This window comes from Cebus imitator, unplaced genomic scaffold (assembly GCF_001604975.1).
Source record: "Cebus imitator isolate Cc_AM_T3 unplaced genomic scaffold, Cebus_imitator-1.0 Scaffold53, whole genome shotgun sequence".
Taxonomy (NCBI): Eukaryota; Metazoa; Chordata; class Mammalia; order Primates; family Cebidae; genus Cebus; species Cebus imitator.
In genome coordinates, this window is record NW_016107368.1 from 1,311,962 (window position 1) to 1,319,654 (window position 7,693).

A 7,693-nucleotide genomic window follows, 5' to 3' on the forward strand; every position below is an offset into this window, starting at 1 on the left:
AGGGACTGTGTGTCCATTTCTATAAAAAAACAAACTTTTTATAGTAACATTTTAAGCAGGTTGGGACAGATTTGGGGATCCGTTTTTTTTTCTTTTTTCTTTTTTTCACTAGTTTTATACCATTGATTTTATCAGGACCTGGAGACCTGAGGATCTGTATTCCTCAGAGGAATAAAGACATTTTTCTCACCTTGCTTCCTCTTGGACTAATTATCTAGGAGGGTCCCCTTCTGTGGCAAGGAAGGCTCAATAGATTTGGCAGGAGACACTTGTGACACTATCAGCTGAGGCTCAGAAATGGAGTTAGGAGTGAGGGGCAAATTTTTTTTTAAAGGAACAAAGCTTAGGTATTTTTTAAGATGCTGATTTAGTGGGTTATTGAAAATGCTGCCCACATAGCCTTTTAACCCTCAAAGATATCAGATAACTTTTTTCTTGCAGTGAGATGAAGTGGCTGTCATTATCTCCGAAGGTCTGTATCATATTGGAATCTGTCAGTGCAGGTCAGGGAGTCCGCAGTGCTCTGGGCCCAGCTCAGGGACTGAATTACATTTCCCCAGCACAATGGCCGCAGAATGGGTGGGTGCTTTGTCATTTAAACTGCATAAAGAGGCAGAAATTGATTTTTATTGTGGATCTTCATATCTAATAAAGCTCCAAGGGGCTCTTTTCTTCTCCGATTGAATAGCCATTGAATGCTTTCAATCTAGTTCTGTGTTTCATGCCTAAACTGAATAGCAGGAAGGCAGAAAATAGATGGGGGGAAAAGAGGCCAAGTCACTTTCCAGATTGAAAAGGATATGGCAGAGAAATAAATAAAAAAAAATAAAATAAAATAAGACTATTTGGAAAAGCATTTAAGTGGAAAGGAGAACTTTCTTGATGCTCTGGGGGGAAAATTGCTTTTTGAGGTGTGTGTGCATGTGTGTGTGCGTGTGTGTCTGCATGCACACACACGTGCAAATCCACTTATAGGTATGTGTGGGCAATCAGAGTACTTTATGTGCACGTATAAAATCTATTTATGATCAACTGACCAGAGCTAAAGTACTAACCATAAACTTATCTCTGAAAGCCTACTCTGCCTATCCTCAGGGCCCCCACCCAAAGAAACAGCTGGAACAGGCTCCACGTGCAGGGGCTCCACAGTGCATGGAGCGGGTGAAGGGGAGCAATTTCTATTTTCCCTTCTGTGGAGGCTCAGGAATATTCTTTTCCAATGCATAAAGAATTACGAAATCCCTCAATTTAATAATCTAGAAGATAATCAAAATTCTTGTAGACATCTCTACCTGCTAAATCTTGATTCTCCCCTTTAATGGGGCTTCCTAGGATACAGAGTTATTAAGGACTTTTTGAATTTTCATCCCAGCCAATCTCCTAAGAGCAGTCTGATTCTTCAGTGCTATGTGAGCATTTGAACTTTCAACTTGGACCCAAATATCCAGTTCAGCTGAAGTATACTCAACATCTTTTCTAACCACAGCCTACACCAAGCTGTCCTCCCCTCTTGTCTAGATATCCACACTTTTCATGTTTGCCTTCCCAGTATCCATTCTACCTTCTTCTGGAAATAGCCCCCAATGTTTTTTCAGGGATCTCCTTTCTCCTCCCTCAGGCCAGTGATCTGAATGAGATCCACTACTGTCTCTAACCCTAAGCAAATTAGTCAATCATTTTTCCCTTCATTGATCCATGTGTAGGCAAGTAGCCTAAACTCGTCTAATCAGAATAACACATTTGCAGGAAGTAGGATAAAAAGATTTTTCCTCCTGGACTGGAATATAGGAGGCTAGGAAGGTGGAGTTGTTGCTACCAAGTTGATCACATGAAGAGAAAACCTCCCTGAGAATAGAGCCAGCACACAGAGAGGAGCAGGACCCAGCTGAGAGCTGAAACAAAATCAAGAACTTCTGAATCTAGCTTTACCTGAAGCTTAGACTTACCTCTATACTTTGTATTTAAATGAGTTGATATGTTCCCTTTGAAATCAGTTTGGTTTGCTTTGAGTTTTGTTTCTCGCACAGAGAACAGAATTTCCTTATACAGTAGATAACTATCATTTTGAGAAAGGTTTTTAAGATTCAGTTTAGACAGTCCTTTTCACATATATAATCTCATTTAATGTAATCATGCAAATATCTTTATAAAATAGAATCTTTACATCTAATAAGACTTTAAAAAAATCTTTTTTCAGACAAAAATACTACATTTCAGAAATGATGAAACTGAGATCTAGAGCAGTTATGACATTCCAGATTGGAGCATCAAAAATGAGCATTTCTAAAACCAAACGCCTTCCTTTCCCCCTCACACTTGTTCATGCTCCTGTGAGCTCTGTCTCAGATGGCATGTTCATCCCCTTAGGGACCTAGATAAGAATACCAGAAGCAAACAAGACTCCTTTCTTTCCTGCATCTACTACATCCAGTGAGTCACCAAATCCCTAGATTCTACCTCCTTGGTAGCCTTGGAACCTACCCCAGCCCTGCCTTGCTTTTTGCCATCCCAGACACTCTTCTCTTCCCCTCATTTCATGGTATGTAACCTCTTAACAGCTGTCTTCCTTCGCCTCATCCCACTCTGGTCCATCCTTCTTATAGCTATCAGAAAAAAGCTTTCTAAAACTGAACCCTAATCAGGTGCCTCCTGTAATTCCTGGCATTCCAAGAGGTTTATGATTTATTTCAATTTAATTCCCTGGCATAATGTTTTCCTGTTTTGCCTGTTTTCACATCATGACCACACACACACACCACCTAGTAACTGAAACAATATATTCACTTAATACTTATTCTTTCTATGTGAAATATTTTCTGATGTTTTCCATTCTATTCCATATTTTCCTTTAAAATGTTGGTTGTGACTGTCTCAATCAGGGTTTCTTAACACAGGGTAAATGGGCACTTAAACAAGGGCTGTGAATATATTTCAGAGGGCTCATAACTTTTAATGGGAAATTTTACATCTTCATTTTTACTAGCTGAAACTGAAATTTAATGTTCCCTTCTATTATTAATGTAGGCAACAAACTGTAGTAGTATTAGCAGTACCTGTGACTTTATCACATATATATTTAGCTCATTGAAGATATCTTGAAGTACTGTTTATAATCTTCATTACTTTAAAAGTATTCCCAGCAAATTTTTGTCTCCTCTCTTTACTTATTATGTTTCTCCTAGGCATTGCCCTTTCTCATCCTCAATATTCTGTGTATTTGTGGATGTGATACACCTGTATGTATGCTCAAATCTGAACACAAAACATAATGAAGCTCACTCACATATGTAGTTGATGTAGTTGTGTGCACATTACCATATACATAAGCTCATATTTTCAAACACATATATATTCTTCCACACAACTAATTACAATTGTACACACACATAAACATACCTATACCCGTACATACACACAATTTCCTAGTTTTGCTTCTGAGAAAGAGTTGCACCTCCTTCTCCTCTCTCTGATATACCCCAGAGATGTGGTTCCTTCTCAAAGTCATTACTCCTCTAAGAACCTGCTGGGAGCTACAGCCTGGATGCACCAGCACCCCGATGGCCATGAATAATGAATGACACAGAGAGACATATGACAGGATCAGAGGTAAGGAGTTCTAATTCCAACCAGCCAGATCAGTTGAACCAGCTCTCATTTTTAACACTTGGCTCTAATTTACAACTTTAATGTTGTAGACTTTTTTTTCCCAAATAACCTTAAATTTGGTGGAATAATATGGCATGAAAACACACACAGAACACTAACAGTCATTAACTCTTTTGAAACAAAGTATTTTGAGAGTCTAATGAAAGTTATCAAACATCTCATCAGCAAAAAAAACACATCCTCTTAGTCACATGAAATTTTGTATAGAAGTTTAAGGTGTTCTGGACCTTCTAAAGCTATGCCTGAATTCTAAAATTATTTCCCACAATTTTATCCAGGAGATTTGTGGATTTAATATTTATGATTTGGACAAGTTGGTGTCCAAAGTTCCATGGCCTCTCGTCAAATCTGAGATGCAGGTTCTATAACAGCTCTGAGATACAGAACAGGATTCTGTTCTGTATGAGGGTGGCAGGGCCAATCACCAAGCCCGTGCGTGAGCCCAGCTGCTGCCTGCAAATCAGCAGTCCACGGTGCAGCTCTACTCTTAAGTCCAGGCCATGATAATCCTCAAGAAGTGATTGTACACTTTTTTTTTTTTCTTGTGAAAATGGCTCTGAAAAGAGAGCCAACTGCTAGAGCCGGTGATGGAAATGGATAGATGGGAGAAAGTTATGGCTCCTAACTGAAACACGGCAGTTTGAGCCAAGAGAAATATGTGTGCCCTTATGGTATATGCTATAATGATATTGTTAATTACCAAAGAACTCAGGCTCTCAGCCATGTACATGCCTACACTTGCAGGAATTACAAAAACAGATGTTGACAGGAGTCAGGTAACTACCATAAATGAGTGAAGCATGGTAAGAGGCATGCACTAGGAGGATCCAAGATGGCTGAATAGGAACAGCTTCCGAGTGCAATTCCCAGCAAAAACAATGCAGAGGGTGAGTGCCCACCAAATTTCCAAATAAATTTTCACTGACCACAGACCAGGCTGAAAAGAGCCACAAATTTTCAGCAAGGCGGTTTTAGCCGGTGTTGGGTTGGTGCACAGCAACTCACACAAATCTGGGCAGCCATTTCAACTGGTGCCTGCAACGCCTGGGAGACAGAGCCGCCCATTCAACTGAAAGGGAGGGGGCAGAGACAGGGAGCCAGGCAATCTGGCTCAGTGGATACCACCCCCACAAATCAAGCAATCTGAAACACTCTGGATTCAGAGTTTCACAGCAAGTGCAGATGGACCCAGGACGGTCCAGCTTAGTGGAGGGAAGGGCAACCACAACTACCGAGGCAGTCCACCACTACTGAGGCAGTTCACACAGCAGCTGGGCAGAGCCTGCAGCAACTCAGCAACACCTCTGCTGGCAGACTGTGACTAGACTACTCTGTGCGGGACAGGGCATCTATGAAAAAAAGCAGCAGTATGACAGGAACTTATAAATAAAGCTGACCTTCCTAGGACAGAGCACCTGGGAAAAGAGGCAGTTATGAGTTCCACTGCAGGAGACTTAAAAGAACCTGCCCAGCACCTCTGCATGGAACAGTGGAGCTCCCAGCACAGCATTTGAGCTCCTATAAGGGACAAACTGTCTTCTTAAGCAGCTCCCCGACCCCTGTATACCCAAAGAGACACCTCATAAAGGAGAGCTCAGGCCAACATCTGGCAGGTACCCCTCTGGGATGAAGATAACAGAAGAAGAAACTGGCAGCAACCCTTACTGTTCTGCAGCCCCTGCAGATGATCCCCAGCAAGCAGGGTCTGGAGTGGACCTCCAGCAGTCCTACAGCAGAGGGGCCTGACTGTTAGAAGGAAAACTAAGAAACAGAAAGCAATAACTTCATCATCAACAAAAAGGATGTCCACTCAGAGACCTCATCTGAAAGTCACCAACTACAAAGACTACAGGTAGATAAAGCCACTAAGATGGGAAGAAACCAGCACACAAAGGATGAAAACACAAAAGACCAGAATGCCTCTCCTCCTCCAAAGATTGCAACTCCTAACCAGCTAGGGATCAAAGATGGATGGAAAATGAACCTGATGAATTGACAGAAACAGGCTTCAGCGGGTGGGTAATAACAACCTTATCAGAGCTAAAAGAACATGTGCTAATCCAATGCAAAGAAACTAAGAACCTAGAAAAAAGGTTAGATGAGATGCTAACTAGAATAAACAGCTTAGAGAAGAATATAAACGACTTGATGGAGCTGAAAAACACAGCAAGAGAACTTGGGGAAGCATACACAAGTTTCAATAGCCAAATTGACGAAGCAGAAGAAAGGATATCAGAGATTGAAGATCAACTCAATAAAATAAAACGAGAAGTCAAGAAGAGAGAAAAGAGAGTGAAAAGAAATGAACAAAGCCTCCAAGAAATATGGGATTATGTGAAAAGACCTAATCTACATTTGATAGGTGTACCTGAATGTGACCAAGAAAATGAATCCAAGCTGGAAAATACTCTTCAGTATATTATCCAGGAGAACTTCCCAAACCTAGCAAGCCAGGCAACCATTCAAGTCCAGGAAATACAGCGAACACCACAAAGATAAACCTCAAGAAAAGCAACCCCAAGGCACATAATCAACAGATTCACCAGGGATGAAATGAAGGAAAAAATGCTAAGGGCAGACAGAGAGAAAGATCGGGTTACCCACAAAGGGAAGCCCATCAGACTTATAGTGGATCTCTTGGCAGAAACCCTACAAGCCAGAAGATAGTGGGGGCCAATATTCAACATCCTTAAAGAAAAGAATTGTCAACGTAGAATTTCATATCCAGCCAAACTAAGCTTCATAAGCAAATGAGAAAGAAAATCCCTTATGGGCAAGCAATTGCTGAGAGATTTCGTCACCACCTGGCCTGCCTTACAAGAACTCCTGAAAGAAGTACTGAACAAGGAAAAGAACAACCAGTACCAGCCACTCAAAAAAGTACCAAATGGCAAAGACCATCAATACAATGAAAAAAAATGCATCAACTAACTGGCAAAACATGCAGCTAGCATCAAAATGGCAGGATCAAATTCACACATAACAATATTAACCTTAAATGTAAATGGGCTAAATGCCCCAATCAAAAGACACAGACTAGCAAATGGGATAAAAAGTCAAGACCCATCAGTGTGCTGTATTCAGGAAACCCATCTTAGGTGCAAGGACACACATAGGCTCTAAATAAAGGGATGGAGGAAGATTTATCAAGCAAATGGAGAGCAAAAAAAAACCAGGAGTTGCAATCCTAGTCTCTGATAAAATGGACTTTAAACCAGCAAAGATCAAAAGAGACAAAGAGGGCCTTACATAATGATAAAAGGATCAATGCATCAAGAAGAGCTAACGATCCTAAATATATACGCACCCAATACGGGAGCACTGAGGTACCTAAAGCAAGCTCTTAATGAGCTACAAAGAGTCTTAGACTCCCACACAATATTAGTAGGAGATTTTAACACTTCACTGTCAATATTAGACAAAACAATGAGACAGAAAATTAACAAGGATATCCAGGACTTGAACTCAGATCTGGACCAAGTGGACCTAATAGACATCTACAGAAATCTCCACCCCAAATCCACAGAATATACATTCTTCTCAGCACTGCATTGCACTACTCTAAAATTGACCACATAATTGGAAGTAAGTCACACCTCAGCAAATGCAAAAGAATGGAAATCACAACAAACAGTCTCTCAGACAACAGTACAATCAAATTAGAACTCAGGATTAAGAAGCTCACCCAAAACCACACAACTACATGGAAACTGAACAACCTGCTCCTGAATGACTACTGGATAAACAATGAAATGAAAGCAGAACTAAAGATGTTCTTTGAAACCAACGAGAATGAGGACACAATGTACCAGAATCTCTGGGACACATTTAAAGCAGTGTCCACAGGAAAATTTATAGCAATAAATGCCCACATGAGAAGTGAGGAAAGATCTAAAATGTACACCCTATCATCAAAATTGAAAGAGCTAGAGGAGCAAGATCGAAAAAACTCAAAGCTAGCAGAAGACAAGAAATAATTAAGATCAGAGCAGAACTGAAGGAGATAGGGACACAAAAAACCCTTCAA